The following is a 14,508-nucleotide window of genomic DNA, read 5'->3' as shown; positions in this document are numbered from 1 at the left end:
TAAACCATTGGACTCTCATCAAGTGGAAAATAAATGGGTTAGTACAGTGGCCAGCAGGAAAAGCTGGATGGTCAGTGAAGAAGCAAAGCAAAATAGTTTGAAAATTAATTTATCAATTGACTGATTGATTGTTCCTTCACTATAGTTTCTACAAACTCTTTATTAGTTGTTTTCTGTGACTGTAATAATTTCTTACAAAAATCTATCATCCTGCAAACACTTCACTGAGAATAATTCTTGACTTAAAAGTTGTGGACAGAATGTTTTATTGACAGAGCCAGTAGTAATTTCTCATAGTTTATAAATACGGTGTAATAGTTCCCGGCATCTTTAGCTGATGCGTTACATAAACTTGATGATTTTTTCTAGTCAATAATGTAGCCAAATGAAGCACCTACTGATTTCATGGCCACTAAATGGAATTGGATACAACTGAAAAACAGTTCTCCATCATTACCATCATGTAATCTATACAATTTAATTTCTGAGGTTTAAGTACTATAGTCAGAGTTCTTAGTAAACATGGAGCTGTGTTATTTTTTGTTTCTCTATTTTTCTTTGTCTCAGTCTGTTGAAAACAGAGCCATTTCAAAAATAAACTAATATAGCAGTGCAATGAGATCTGCTGGAGAAATATAAGATAATTCTTTCTCATCACTTTAACATTTTTAATCTTGGTCTGATTGTACCTCCTCTTCTAATAGCTGAGATTCTTCTTTAGGTATAATACCAACTCCTGCAAATAGGTACCCTCCTTTGGATGTAACATGGAATGATTAAATACTCATATTATTGACTCATCCTCTTCAAGGTCAACTTTCTGGGTCATCTTGTCTCTTTATTATTAAACTCTAAAGGGGCAAACCTCACTTCTAACATCAGATAAAATGTAGTGTATTTTGGACTACAAGAAAGGTGACACCAGTAACTGTTCAAATAAGAAAGAATAGATGTTAGAACACAAAGTCTGCCAAAATTTAGAATACATTTTATTTTTTTCCATGCACAATTCATATGTGTTGTTCCTTTTACTGATAGTAAATTTTAAGAATGAAAAAAATATCATCTTGCAAGAAGTGCTTAATGGTAATTTCCAAGCAAAGTGTATAACAGTTTCCTTTTCTATCCCATTATTTCCAAGCAAAACTAGCTAGTAAGCTTTGATAGCAGTCCTTGTTAAGCAATTTCTTACTTTCAGATTTTCAGAAAGAGCACACAACTGTTATAGTGCAATAACAATGTTTCAGACAAATGTCAATTTGCTCAGCAATTATCCTCATTTCACAAACAGCCTAACAGTTTCTGATTTTTTGACACCTTTTTCAGAAGGCCACACACCTTTTTCTGAGTCAAGACTACTTTCAAATAATGCGACTTTACTTGGCAATTTCAAATTTCCTTTCACTTTTTAACATTTACAGTATTTTATTTTATTAAACGGTTTGCTCTTACCTCAATACAGGTTTTGTGCTAACAACAGTCATTCCCCTGCTTAAGGCAGGATCTTCCACAAGCCCAAGCAATTATAAACCCATACGTCTGACCAGCCTCATATGCAAAGTCATGGAAAGACCTATGATGGAACTAATCAATCAGAACATAGTGAACCTCCAAACACTGGACCCGTCTCAGTTTGGATTCATCAAGAGCAGGTCATGCTCACTCAACTTGGTGGATTTCTTTGAAAACAATGCTTAAGGCAAAAGAATCCACACTGCATACCTTGACCAGGCTAAAGCTTTTGACATAATTCCCTATTCAGACATAGTAGAAAAGCTAACTAGGCTTAGAATAAACCCCTATGTCACTTGCTGTACTGCTAAGTGGCTGACAGATAAGATGTAGGAAATCAAAATATGTGAAGTTACCTCCACAAAGAAAGCAGTCCCTAGTGGAGTCCTACAGGCTTTTGTGCTGGGACCTCTCCCATTTGGTATCTACTTTTCTAAAGTAAAAGCTAATACCAAAGGGCTCTGGCTGACTAAGTTTGCAGATGACTGCAAGCTGGGAGCAGTCATTGAATCCCCAAATGACCTACCCATCCAGCAGGATGGTGTGCCCCAAATAAATAAGTGGTGCCAAAATCAGGGACTGAAACAAAATGCAAAAAAAGGCTGGTACATATGTGAGCTCATCACATTTTGGGGAAGCAGTGTGAGATCTCCTCCTTCCTGCCCTACTGTAAATATATTGGGCCATGCAGGAGAGGAGATTCTCCCCTTTTCTTACCTCTTACTTTCCTGGGCCTTGGGGGCCAGTTGTTTATTTTCAGTGAGTATGAGAAAGTGTAGAAGCTGTACTTCTATGGGTTCATGTGGCAAGATGTTTTGGCATGTACAGGGTTGTGTGGGGGAAGTGCTTTAAGCCACTTGGTATAAGAGGAATTTTGAGTTGGATGGTTCAATATTATGTTATTGCATGGTTATTCCTTTCATGTTACACAAACATTTTATGTTCAATAAAGAAGGTTGTATTGGCAAAGTTGGAGTGGTCACTATGCTTTTAGTGGACTTGGCACAGATACTGGTTTATCATTTGTGCCAGCATGCTTTGTTTCTCTCTTTTTAATTTCTCCAAATCTTTTGGGTTTCTAATATTTGTTTCCTTTTTTTAATTTCTCCAAATCTTTTGGGTTTCTATTACCGTGACAGGAATGGACCCCATTTCTAAGTGAAAGAATGATTAGAGTTTGTGAAATTAGTATTGTTTCACTGTTTGATGTCAGCCAGAAGTGCTTTTCGTAGCACCCGCACTGTGCCCAGTCATGACTCCTTCTGCAATTCGTATGGCATTACATGTATTGGTAACATATCTAAATATGATTGTAAACTCTTTTTGTAAGACCTGTTGATCCTACTACTATTGGAACTATCTGGGAATCTTTCTTCCACATTGGTCTTGTTTCTGCCCGCAAATCCTGATATTTTATGACTTTGTGTCTCTCTGTACACAGGACATAGTAGTCACTGGGTGTGGCAATTTCAATTATCAATGCTACTTTTGTCTTCTTTTCCTGGACCACTATATCTGGTTTTCTAGCCTCTTATAGATTCATAGGTTCACTGGTTGGTACTAGGCTATTGGCCCTAGGGCCTATACAAGCCTAGCCATAACAATTCCCTGGCTATTTCTTCCTACAGTATTTACTTCCCTGAACCCCTGTCTAGCAGGGTGACTGATGTGATCCCCGGGATGAATTTCCTATTTCCCATCCAATCATCAAGGTTCCCTTTGAAGAGGGCCAAAGAGGTGCTCTGCTTGACATGTATGGGCAGTCTATTCCAGAGTCTGGGGAGTCTCTGGGTTAGGAACCTATCCCTCCAGCATGTTTTGTTCATTGTGATAACAAGGTTTAGTTCCCTAGAGCATGTGTGTCTCTGAGGGATTGGGATTTCTTTAAGTGCAGCATGTCCAACAGCTCTGGGTTTGACATGGCCTTGTATGTTAAGCAGAGATCGCCTCTGAGTAGACGATATCCGACAAGAGTATAGCTGGAGTTTTTTTTGACAGTCAGCATAGGGCATCTGCTTTGTGATTCTTTTAGTGAGGTATTTCTGCGGCCTTTCCAGTTGTTGCAGACATCTTGAGAGGTACATACCAAACAGGGAGTTGTATTCTATAATAGGTCTAATGAGGGATGAGTACAGTGGGACAATGACCTCCTTTTTTCTGGATGAAAAGCTCTTAGTGATGAGGTGTACCACATAGAAGGATTTCCTGACTGTTGTGGCAATGTGGTTATTGAAGGTGGGACCACTGTCCACCTGTGTCCCTAAGTCTCTTATCATAATTTTGGTGTTTAGTGTACTGCCACCTATGTGGTAATTCATGGGTACATGTTTTTTCCCAAAGGGGATAACTATGCATTTCTTGGCATTGAGCTTGAGCCCATGCCTCTGGCAGCAAGCATCTGTTTCTGTAAGGCCCTTTTGTAGAATACCCACATCATTTGGGGATTCAGTAATGGCTCTCAGTTTGCGGTCATCTGCGAACTTTGTCAGCCAGAGATCCTTAGTGTTGGCCTGTACTTCAGAGAAGTAGATGCCAAACAAGAGAGGTCCCAGGACTGAACCCTGAGGTACTCCACTTGTCTGGAGCTGGATTTGGAGTTAGCTACTTTTACAGTGTGGGTTTTGTCAGTAATCCAGTTGGCAACCCATCGAGTGACATAGGGATTAATGCCCAGATTAGTAAGTATATCTATGATTCTAGAGTGGGGGATGGTGTTGAAGGCCTTGGCGAGGTCCAGATAAGCTGTGTGGACTACCTTACCCTTGTCTACAGTTCCAAAGGCTGATTCAAAGAAGTCAATCAGATTCAGGAGACAAGATCGGCCCTTCACAAACCCAAACTGGGTGGGGTCCAGTGTTTGAAGGTTGCCAATGTCTTTGTTTATAAGTTCCATGATAATGCATTCCATGGCCTTGCAGATCAGGCTCGTTAGACTGATGGGGTGGTAGTTCCCGTGATCCAAGGTGGATCCCCCCTTGTGGAATGGGATAACTGTAGCTGTGCACCACTCAGTGGGCACGAAGCCTGAGGTGAGGCTATGGTTAAAGATGACACTTAGGTGAGGTGCCAGTTCATTTTGTAGTTCATGTAGTACACAGCCTGGGATGTCATCTGGTCCCATGGGTGCTGTATTCTTAGCTTTGGAGAGTGCGTTTTTTACCTGTGTGGTCGTTATTACCAGAATCTGGCAATCTTTCTGTATTGAGATAGGCCCTTTAGGGGGTGAGAGGAGGTGAAGTTTGCACTGAATCGATCTGCCAGGAAATTGACAATATCCTTGGGATCAGTATACTTAATGCCATTCTGTTGTAGCTCAGAGCAGATCTGAGCATTGCCATTTAGATTCTTGACATAGCTATAGAATGCCTTGTGGTTGTCTTTGGAATCTTTTGCAATTTTATTTTTGTAACTAGCTTTGGAGGATTTTTATAAGGGATCTCAGCTTCTTACTGAGGCTGGTAAGGGAGTTTTTTTGCATCCTGGGTTTTGTTGTAAAGTTTGTTTATGGCCAGGGACCACCAGATTGGCTTCCATTTTTTGGAGGAGAGTGTCTTGGTTCTATTGGGGATGGCACAATTCATGCATGAGTGGATGTGCTCATACAGTGCCTTAGTGCAGGATTCAGCAGTTGAACTTTCAGTTCCCGTCTGCATGGGTGTCATGAAGTTTGTCACTTCTGGCTTGAGTAGCATTAAGTTGGCTTTGGAAAAGTTTTTTATGGAGATTTCCTTACTGGAGGGTGAGGTGGGATGTGAATGTCAAGGGTGATTAGCTTACTGTCAAACATGACCAACGAGGGGGTGACCATAGGTGACCATAGGTGTGGAGCATCGATTTCTCATGTTGGCAATGACCAGGTCTAGGATATTGGAGCCCCTGGTGGGACTAAGGATTAGTTGATCCAGGGTGTTGGAATTTATGAATTCAAGAACTGTTGGGAAAAGGTGTTGGTACATGAATAGTTTTCCCAGTTAATGGCAGGGTAGTTGAAATCACCCAGTGTTAGGGTGTTTGGTTGTATCTTAATATTTTCCAGTATGTTTAAAAAGGTGTAGTGAGAATCTTGGGGCATGGCGGGGGATCTGTAGCAAGCTGCAGTTTGAATTGCAGTCTTACCTAGTGTTAGTTGCACCTGGAGAATTTCAGATGCATTGTGTTGGGCAACTAGCCTGGTGTTGTGAATATCATTGATGAATATGGACACTCCTTCACCTTTAGTGTTTCGGTCCTGGTTTGGTGGCCGAAAAGTATGGTAAGAGTTGTAGCCTGGTATTGCAGGGGTACTCTCTGGAGCCTTGAACCCTGTCTCAGTTACCACACATATATCAATGTTTTCCATTTTTAGGAGTGCCTCGAGAGAGTGCATTTTGAGGTTTAGACTTCTAGCATTGAGTAGCATTACCTTCAGATTTTGTATGCTTGTACCTGTTATGGTGGTGGTTTTGCCCTTTGACCTTTGGCTAAAAAAGGCACTATAGGGCTGGAAAGAGCCTTAGCCAGTTACCTGAATCTCAGGGGTGACAGGTGCAGACCATCTCTGGCAAAGCATCATGGTCTTTCATTCATGTTGTCCCAGGCAGACAGATACTGGATCTCCTTTGAATGACACCAGAAGCTTAGCCAATTGTTGAAGTCAGTCATTGTCCTTATACTGTGATATCATTCTGAGTGAAGGCAGGATGCTACACAGGGCTAGGGTCATACCTGTCTGGGCCACATGGTCTGAGAGCTCTTCTGTGTCTCTTTTCATGTAGTCCAGGGAGGTACGTCTCAAGTCATTCACTCCAATATGGACAATGACAGAGTCATATTTGTACTTGTCGTGGAGTGACTTGAGTGCATGCGTTATGTGGTGGATCCTGGCATCCGACAGGCAGCTGACTGTAATTTTCTCCTTGTTCAGACTGATGAGTGGGACAACAGTGTGCTTGAGTATAGAGTCACCTATGACTAAAGTTTTGGGTACGTTGTCTTGTCTTAGGGGCTGTTGTTGGGTGGCACACTGGTGTTGTGAGCTATGTGACATTATGATTGTGATTGGTGTTTGCGTTTCAGCTTTGGAGGGCCTTGTTGCTTGGGCAGGTTACTGTTAAGGGCCTCCACATATGTGGGTTTAGTATTGCTATGTGTGGGTGCTGGTGGTGTGGGTTTAGAAGGGCTATATGTTGCTTGAGGTGTAGTGTGGATGTTAACCTTTTCCTCTTGACTGTCTAGCACAATCTTGGGTGGAGAGAGCTTTGCTTCCAGTTTGGCTATGTAGGTGCATCTCTCACAGGTTGTAGTGTTGGGTGGTAGGAGGAGAGGGCTGTCTGTGTACATGAGGCAATTGCTGCATTGCCCCAGTATGCCCAGATTCACCAGGTGGACAGGAGAAATCACCAGAAGCTGACCCTTGGACATGCCTGGTTTGGTGCTTTTTTTTATGTAAAGTACAAGAGCTGTTTTCCCTTACCTTAGCAAGGTACTTTGTAATTATAGGAGGTTTAGTGCCTGGAATCTATCTTTTGAACTGTTAGTAATGGATGACCCCATGTGATGTAGACTTCATAATTTTCTATGATGCTTTGTGGCTCATATTTCCAGTGTTTTTCAGCCACTTAAGTACCATAATGTTTGCACAATCTGCAGTGCAACAGTCTCACCACATTATTATACCTTTCAGTATACAGTCCTTCTGCCGTTAGTATGTTGCAACCAGTAATGAGGTATGCAACTGTTTTCAATTCTCTTTTACCAAACCTACATTTGTCGGTTTCTCCCACATGGTCAATGGACTTTCTAAACCAATGTGTATGTAGCCCACTGTCTTGGGCCACCAATATTAAAGTTTCATCTCTTGATTTAAATTTGCCTCGCCTTAACCATTCCTGCATTCATTCTTGATCAGCATGAGGTTCTTCCAGACGTTTCCTATACTTGCAACTATATTTATGCCTTTCCCACATTTCTTGCCTTCTCATCTGGTCCTTCACCTTATGTTCTTTCTTTTGTTTTTTGGCACATTCAGTCGCTGCCTGATTTTTATCTACTTGTGGATTATTTTCCATTCCTGCTTGACACTGATATGCTTCTGATAGCCTAAGCCGGGAAGTCATCTTAGATTTATTCTCCTCATGTTTCAAAACTTTATGTTTGGGTCTTGAGAGGTCAGCAGATATGTGTGGAGTCCCATGATTGCAGATCTATACATGTAATCAATTTCAAGGAGGCCCATCCCTCCTTCAGATCGGGGAATATATAATTGTGGTACGCACTGCTTTTTATAAATCATTTGTTGAGCATGAGGCATCTTTCTTGTTTTCCTGTCTAATCTATCCAGCACTTTTTGGGGCCAGTCAATCACACCAAAACTGTAATTTAGGACAGGAAGAGCAAATCGGTTTGTTGCTTGGATTTAGTTCCTAAATGTCACAGCTGTTTTCAAGATTAAATTAAGTCTTCTAAAGTATTTCTTACTATGTTTTATTCATATTTGTTCATGTTTTATTGTTGATCCTTCTTCAATTCCCCAATAGTTATACATTCCCTCTTGCTCAAGTTCTTTTATATCACATTCTTGTCCCAAACTGATGTTTTCTTAGTGTTGCAGTTTTCCTGCTTTAAAGGTTGCTTTTGCACATTTATCAAGATGAAATGACATTCTTATATCATCTGAAAAAGTTTTGACATCTTGCAGTTGTGCTTTCAATTTCTCATCAGATGAGCTCTACAGTTTCAAATCATCAACAAAGAGAAGATGAGAAGTCTCTGCAGTTTGTTGTTTTCCAGGAGCCAAATTATGGCCATGACCTAAGCTGTTAAGTAGACATTTAATGGATTAAGGGCAAAGCAGAATAGCAGCAGTGACAGACAGTCACCCTGGAATATCCCCCACTGGATTTTTATTGTTGGAATAATAAGTTGACCTTTATCATGGTTTAATTACAAAGTAGTCTGCCACTGTTTCATGGTCACTGTAATGTGGTAGGTCAGTGTAGGATATATCTTATACACTTGTAAGCACTCTTTTATCCATGAATTTGGGATACTTACTATCAAATGCTTTTTTGTAATCAATCCACGCCATACTTAAATTCTTCCCCTTTTTACAGTTCTTCACCATGGCTTTATTTAACAACAAATGATCCTTTGTTCCGTGTGACTTTCTTTTATTTCCCTTTTGTTCTATGGCCATAATTGAGTTTTCTTCTAAATGACTATAAACTCTGTTGGCATTAATTCCAGTGTATAGTTTATACATCGTCAGAAGGCAAGTTATTGGTCTACAATTTTTAGGGTAGCTTGTTTTTCCTGTTGTTAGCCAGGCTGGTGTCTGTTCGGGGGCACATATAAATAATTCTTACCCATGACTAAATCTTCATGCAAAGATGTTAATACTTTTAACCAGAAGTTATGTACTGCATCTGGGCTTGGGGTTTTCCAGTTTGAGGCTTTTCTTAACTTTGTTTCAATCTCTCTGGGTGTTACATCATCCCATATCCTGTTCCTTTAAACTTCTAATTCATTCTTTTACTTCTTTTAATCATTTAGCATCTTTGTTATGTTCCACAGGATCTTCATAGATACTTCTCCAAAATGTATCTATTTCTTTTTTTTGGTGGTCTTTTGATTCCTTTTACCTTGTTTCCCAATTCTCTATAAAACTTTTTTGGGTCATCAATAAAGTGCTTATTTTGTACTTTTCCTTTATATTTATCTATGTATCTTCTAATTTTTAAAGCACTTCTTGTCTTAATTGCTTTATAGTTTTCTCTATTCGATACTTCCATGATGGTATTCAATTTCTCCCCTTCCTTTCCCTTGCAACCCTGTGTTCTTATGGTAGAACTTTATCAGTTATTAATTTAGTAGCACAGTAATATATCCTATTTATTTCTGTTATAGCACATGGATCTGTATGGACAATCTTAATTACTGCATTCATTTGTTTTATCAGACTTCTGACTTTTTGGGTTTTATTGACCTTCTGCAGTCTATTTCTCTTATTGATCTTAATATATCTATCCATGTCTATTAAATCAAGCAGCTCTTCTTTTAGCTCATTTTCTTCTGAACTGAGGGCACATCCCTTGTTTTCCATTTCTTGCGGGCATTGTATAGAAAATTCTATAGCAACTTCTTGTGGCACCTTCTCTTCAATTTCATCCTGTGTCATCTGCTGCTCTGTCATATGGGAACTCACTGGCCTATCTATCTTTAACACTGACTGCATCAGAGTTTCTAGTTTCCTGTTCCTTTCCTTGCTGTCTAGCTTCAAGTGAATGTTTATACTAGTTTCCTGTGGAAGGTTCCAAAATATGTTGATATGGCACCTGAACAATTGCTTCCTGTTCCACTGGTTTTCCCTGAATTTGGATATCCATTGTTCTATCCTGTTGTGGTGCTTTCTGCATTCGATTTTCTACAGTGAATCCTTCACTTTCCAGATACTCCATAACCTCAGCTTCTATTTCTTTAACTTCTCCATTACTAATCCCCCTTTCTGCGTTTCCTCTTTGTCTACTTAATTTTTGTATTGTAAAGTTTTCCATGTCTGGATTCCTTTGCCTGTATTTCTCTTCAATTATCTTTGGTGCGTTTCTTTTTGCAATGGTTAGTTTTGCTTTCTCCTTTGCATAAATATTAGACCACATTAAATCTCTTTTTCTTTCCCATTTCTTCTTCAGATGTCTCCTGATCTTCATTGTTTCTCCTTACTTTGGGGACTCACTCCATCATGTTGTGATGTAACCTGTTTTAGATCTTCTACACCAAATTATTCACTTCACAGGCACTCCATAACTTCAACTTCTACTTTTTTTAACTTCTACTTTACTAATCTTCTTTTCTATATTCCATCTTTGTGATATTATTTTTTATTGTGAAATTTTTCATATTCGGATGCCTTTGCCTTTATTTCTCTTTGAATATCTTTGGGGCTGATTTTTTTATATTGATTAATTTGGCTTTCTTCTTTGCATAAATATTGCACCATATCAAATCTTTCTTTATTTCCCATGTCCATATTTCTTTTTTATACTTTTCAAATATCTCTAGGTTTTATTTATATTTTTGTACTTCCTCAGATTTTTTTTTCCAGACAGATCAAAATTTATTGATCTATATACTGTTTTTCACAAATCTGTTGTATTAATGAATGCAAATTTTCCTTTGAAGCTTCTGACAGTTTTCTTTCCTCTAATTTCTCTCTTAATCATTTTGCATATCTTGTGTCTGGAAATTCTGGGCTTTTCACATAATAGTAACAATACATAATTTCTTTCTTATCCTCAGTAGTCTGCTCTATCGTCTTTATAGCTCATCTTTGGCCTATCAATTTTTGTGATTTTTGTGGACTGCTACTTCCTTCTACAACAGGGGGGCCATCCTCCCCCTGGTTCTGACCTGGCCTCAGTGTAGGAATGTTTCCATATTTTGAGGATTCTACACTGTAGTTTTTTTCCAGTCCTGGCACCAGTGTGCCTACCAGGATTGGGCACTTTTTTATCCTGGGACTTGAGCACCCAGCTATCTCTTTTAATTTTTGACCTACTTCTGTCCATGATATATGCTATTGTATATAAATACAGTCTATATATCACTGTCACCTTGGTGAGATTTTGTGAAAACATGGTTCACTTCATGAAGGTACTCACCAAGACTTGAGGATGAATTCACTTTCAGCACTACTACTCTCCTTTGCTTGCTGACTTTTCATCTCTCCATTTGGACCCTTTTTCATCTCTCCATTCGGACCCTTTCCTATGTAGATTTGCTGAATGATTTAAAGAATTTTCTGTCAGACACTTAATTTGAAATGTTGGTTCTATAAGCATCCAGTGAGCAATGTTACAGTCAGTTGATGTAGTAACATATTCTGTTATAAAATCTGAATTTTCTCCTCCTTATCATCTGACAGTTAGGAATTAAGAACATCCCATATTAAATTATATCAATCAAACTGGAGAGCTTTACTTAGGAAAGACAGATTTAATTTAACACATACAGAGCATCTTGCTTTAATAGATTTAAAAACAAGGGATGATTTTTGTAAAAACTCAGGCTAGTAAAGAAAGAACAGTAGTCATTTGGGCAAAATACACTTATCTTAAAGAGGCATAGGCCCAATTATAAGACAAGAAGAGTTATCAACATAGTTACATTGATTTGGCATTGTTTTTTTAAAAAAAGTGCTGGATGATTTTGTGAGTAGTTTGAGAACATGAGAAGTTATTTCCAAGGGGTTGAAAAGAGAGCTCACAGTAGAAGATCCACTTCCACATATAATTTATTTCTTATGAAAAAGAAATAAGGGAGTTTCACCAGTGGCTGGACAGTCTATAGTTCCATGCAGGGGTTTAACTGAACCTTGTTCTAGGTTTCTTGAAAAATGTTAAAGGCCTTTATTAAAATGCATCTCTGCAAGACTGAAAAATGCTACTGATGGAGGGGTGTGGCCAAGATGATGACAGGCTAACAGCTTAGTTTCTCAGGTCTGCTATTTGAGTTATATTTATGACAGGAATTATTAAGCTTTTGACATCATAGACTTTGAAGACTATCTCCGTTTCATGATTTTAGAAGATTATATTTGAAATATATATGCCCAATTTTTTTTAATTCCTGTCAACATTCAAACAGAAAAGGTTTTGCCTAGTCTTCAAAATGAGTTACTCCAAAACTACCTCATAGGACTTGTCATTAAAGAAGGAACTACAATCACTTCTTACTAGCATACAAGACCTTTCAATAAAACTAGATAAAATGGACAATAAATTAGACAATTTCAAAGAGAAATGCGCAAAACAAATGGAACAGCTACATGAAATAATAATGCAACAGAAGACTCAGATCTCTAGTATGGAAGAGACACTAAATGATATAGAAGGAAGAGCTTTAGAAGAAGAACATAATATTGAATTTTTATTAAAGCAAAATACTCCTTTACTAAATAAAACATGATCTTGAAAACAGATCTATGAGGAACAATATATGCATTTATGGATTACCTGAAAAAACAGGAGACAATATGGTTAATTTCCTCACTTCAGTGCTCTCTAAGACTTTTAATTTACCAGAGTCTTTATCATATGGCATTGAAAGAGCTCACAGGATTGTTGTGGTCTCTTTGACATGAAGAATAGCATATACATCATTTAGTTTGGGGGACGGACCCAAGATGGTCATCTGAATGCAGCACAGTTGTAGAGCTCTGTAAAACTCTTTATTTAGACAGGAACACTTTTTATAAAAAAAAATATATATATATATATATATATATATATATATATATATATATATATATATTGCTAATAGTTTAAACTTCAAGACTACAAATTGTGGTAGACTTACTCAAAGAAATTTCTGTCAAATTACTGGAGACTTTATCTATATCAACATGAACAGCTCCAGGCATTCCCAAACAGACACAGCACTGAAGAAAGAAATGCAGATGGTGACTTCAACTCTTCAGGCATTATCCTTAAAAATAGATTTCTTTCAGCAAAACCTTGAAAAACTCAGAGAAAACAGCCTAAAGCAAACTAAAGTATTTAAAGAACTACTTCAATAACATCAAATGGTACATCTGTGAATTCCAACAAATCTCTCAAAACATCTACTGGTAAATGACTCTTATTTCCTTCTTGTTTACAAATAATCTTTTAATTAGATAGATGTGCTGCAGTTTATTTTGCTCAAGATCTTTCAATCAAAGCACTTACTGCTTTTACCATTCATCTATAATTTTCTGGTATTATTACAACAGCAAACAATTCCAAATGAAAATGGAAAACTAATCTCTCTGCACACCATAGGTAACTTTGATTTCATTTATACATAAGCATAAGGAAACTGTTTGATATTACTGTAACTTGATGGGATTTCCTTTTGTTAAATTGCTTTTCTTTTGTTGCTTTAAAATGTTTCACATAAAATGATTTCATTAGCTAGCATAATCCAACTCTAGATTACTAAAATGTGATTAATTACTAGTTTCGTTATGTTTTTTCAAGTAAAAATAGCTTAGGAACTGTTAATTTATTTGACTGATATGTTTCATTGATGTAAATACTTGAAAACGGCTGTGAACATTTGCAATCCAGTTTTTTCTTTCTTTTATATTTATTGCTTTCAAATCACAGTTTTACAGTTAAAAATCACCTCATTAGGCTGAGGCAAAGCTTTTCTTACCTTGTGGAGGCTCATGTGCCATTTTAAACCATGCAGTTTCATACATATTCTCTGAGAAACTCCTGGGGGGAGTCCTTTTTCATGTAACACACAGGAAGAGGGGAATTATTTCAGTGATGCACCTTTTGATTCAAATATACTGTTTACAAGCCAAGAATTCCTGGAATTACAAAACTATCAAGGTCATCTTTCATTTATTTAGAAACATCATTAAAAAAGTTATCTTGTGTTAAATACAAGCAGTTTCTCTTCGCTAAAATAGAGTCACTTAATTCATTTTTGTTTCTAAATATTATAGTTTAACATAAATAGATCTTGGTACTTCTTATAATCTTACCAAGTAACACCGCTACAGTAAGCCATCATGTGCTTTACATCACCTGACGTATGAGTGTGGGCTTGAGATATGATAAAATATATGTTTTTAGGTAGTGCAAAGGCACATGTTACTGTCTTTAAGCATAGATTTAGATGCTTTTTGAGTAAATATTCATGTTACATAATAATCTCAAGCTGAATGTTTTTCTCTACTTTCCAGTCTGAAATAGTACCCCCACATTGTGATTTCACAGTATTCAGTCAGAGGTATAATTACTGATGTCATGTGATGTGGAAATAGTTTTCAGGTGACAGTAAGCAGCAGGGCCCCTGGTCTTTCTTATATAAGATAGCAATGCTACAAAGATTTGAACATTATATATATTTTTATTTTATTTTATTTTTAAGGTTCTGTGAATTTTACAGTCTATTGCATAATAAATCTGCAGTTGTTGTGGAAATTTCACAAGGGGAATATATTTGAATATAATTTTAGATACTATAAAA

The sequence above is a fragment of the Protopterus annectens genome, chromosome 14.part0 (assembly GCF_019279795.1).
Source record: "Protopterus annectens isolate FY-2018-M chromosome 14.part0, PAN1.0, whole genome shotgun sequence".
In the NCBI taxonomy this organism is placed as follows: Eukaryota; Metazoa; Chordata; order Ceratodontiformes; family Protopteridae; genus Protopterus; species Protopterus annectens.
Note: the sequence above shows the minus strand (reverse complement) of the source record.